This window comes from Octodon degus, unplaced genomic scaffold (genome assembly GCF_000260255.1).
Source record: "Octodon degus isolate 3935 unplaced genomic scaffold, OctDeg1.0 scaffold00053, whole genome shotgun sequence".
In the NCBI taxonomy this organism is placed as follows: Eukaryota; Metazoa; Chordata; class Mammalia; order Rodentia; family Octodontidae; genus Octodon; species Octodon degus.
Genome location: NW_004524629.1, coordinates 3,717,932 through 3,720,390, shown reverse-complemented (window position 1 = coordinate 3,720,390; position 2,459 = coordinate 3,717,932). Strand labels below are relative to the sequence as shown.

The 2,459-nt window shown below is 41.2% G+C and overlaps 1 pseudogene; it reads left to right on the top strand.

Annotated features, from left to right (window-relative positions):
• LOC101561399 overlaps positions 1 to 2,459 on the top strand; it is a 4,795-nt pseudogene extending 2,336 nt beyond the window's left edge.

Here is a 2,459-nt window from a genome sequence, read left to right as displayed (position 1 = left end):
AAAAAAAAAAGGGCTGGGGAGATAGCTCTGCAGTCTAAATGCCTGCATGGTAAGCCCAAGGACCCAGGTTCAATCCTCCATATCACATGCCACAGTGGCCCTGGAACCCCTGTACACCTGCTGGCCACTGAAACTGGCTGTGGTGGTGCATGCCTATAATCCCAGCACTGAGAAGGCTGTGAAAGGAGGCTCACTAGGAATCTGAGCTGCATAGTGAGACCCTGTACCAAGTAAATGAATAAATAAAAGATTAAAAAAAACTAAGAAAAGAAAACAAAGCTTTATTTTCTCCTCAGCACAACCCATTTCAAATTTTATAGCATAATGTTAAAGGGGATTCCAGCTCAAATACCCCACCCACCCAGCATGCTAGCTACAAATTGTGCTTGCCATGGCTGTAATGTTTTAGTTGGCAAGAGGAAGGCATATGCTTACATGCCAAACTATTAGTACTTCCCCAGGGCTTTATTCCTTTTATAATCTGTTCATCGTTATGAAGGCTTTTCATTCACTGTGAATTTTTTCCATTTTTCCATTTTTCCTTTCCTTATCTTATCTTTCTACTCTTAAATTGATTTACACACACATGTTAGCTAGGAAACCATTTAAGAGAACAATATTATTTGCCAAGACTGATTTATTTGTTCCTGAACTACATAGTCTGGCCTGCTGCAAGGATGCGACTTACATTCTCTGATCTGCCTTTGAATGGTTTGGCTGTTTCTGAAACATTCTCTGACTCTCATCTCCATCTCTGTATCATGGATCTAGAGATATCTGGATAATCGAGTCATCCACTTAGATTGAGTAAGCATCACATGATATGATTTTATATTTACTTCAGTGGCTTACACCAAACTTTCAGGAAGAGACCAAAATCCTGCATTTTTATCTCTGGATAAAAACTGCAGATTTAATCTTAGCTACAAATCACCTGGACATTAGTGATACTCTCTAAAAGCTTATTATCAGTTGTTTTTGTTGATAATCACCTTGTTCTGGGTACCTGGTAAATTGATGAGACCACAGGACATTGTTTTGAGTACAAGAGCCAAGACTAAGCACAGGCCTAGCTGGCTCTAGCTCGCTCATTCTCCAAGTTCAGTTGTCACAAAATATCCTGAACCACGGGAACTTTGCACAGAAATAACATCTAGCACCAACAATTTCTTCAGTATGGAATACCTCACATTTATTTCTGATCCAAACTTTTTAAGAAGTGTGAACGTACAGTTTTGTATACTCTGATATTTTTCCCTGATGAGTCTTCTTTCCATTGAAGTACATCAATATTACACCTATCTTGTTGTTCGCCCAACTCATCTAACAGTCATATAGTTTGTAAAATGACCTGTGGGAGATTTCTCAGAAAACTAAAACTAGAAATTCCACTTGACCCAGGTGTGTCTAAGTGGGGCTTCCTCAAGGAGTCAAAGATACTGTATTGCAGGGACTCATGCTTGTAGCAGCCCATCTCACAATAGCAGGCTCCTAGAAGAAGCCTACATGCCATCATCAGGTGAATGCATAAAGGAAGTGCGGAGTTTATATACAATGGAGTACTACTGTGGAAAATGGATGCACCTTGAGGTCATAATGTTAAGTGAAATAAATCAGACACACAAGTTCAAATATCACATGTTTTTTATATGAGAGACAAATTATTAAAGTGCAAAATAAAAGATGGATAATAGGAAGCAGGCAGATAGATCTTTCTCAAATGCAAAGAAGATCAAGAGATGGAGGGAGGGGAGAGAAAGCTGAAAGCAAGAAAGATGTGTCACGCACAAGCACCAGCTTCGCACAAGGAATGTAAACATAATGTACTGTGAACTAATACACACATACAAAATGTGTGTTAAAAACCTTTTTTTTCAGGTGTGATATTTCTAGTACTTTAAAAATTGTACACTGTGGCTTTTTTTGCAGATGCCTCTCTCCATCCTCTTAGTCGTTTGTTGCCAACTATTGTCAACCCCACCGTGTTCTTCGATATCGCTGCCGATGGCAAGCCCTTGGGCCACATCTCTTTTGAGCTGTTTGCAGATAAAGTTCCAAAGACAGCAGAAAACTTTCATACTCTGAGCACTGGAGAGAAAGGATTTGGTTACAAGAGTTCCTGCTTTCAGAGAATTATTCTAGGATTTATGTGCCAGAGTGGTGACTTCATGCACCACAATGGCACTGGCAGCAAGTCCATCTACAGGAAGAAATTTGATGGTGAGAACTTCATCCTGAAGCACACAGGCCCGGGCATCTTGTCGATGGCAAATGCTGGGCCAAACCCAAATGGGTCCCAGTTTTCCATCTGCACTGCCAAGACTGAGTGGCTGGATGGCAAGCACGTGGTCTTTGGGAAGGTGAAAGGGCGTGAACACATTGGAGGCCATGGAGCGCTTCGGGCCAGGAATGGCAAGACCAGCAAGAAGACCACCATCACTGAGTGTGGACAGCTCTAA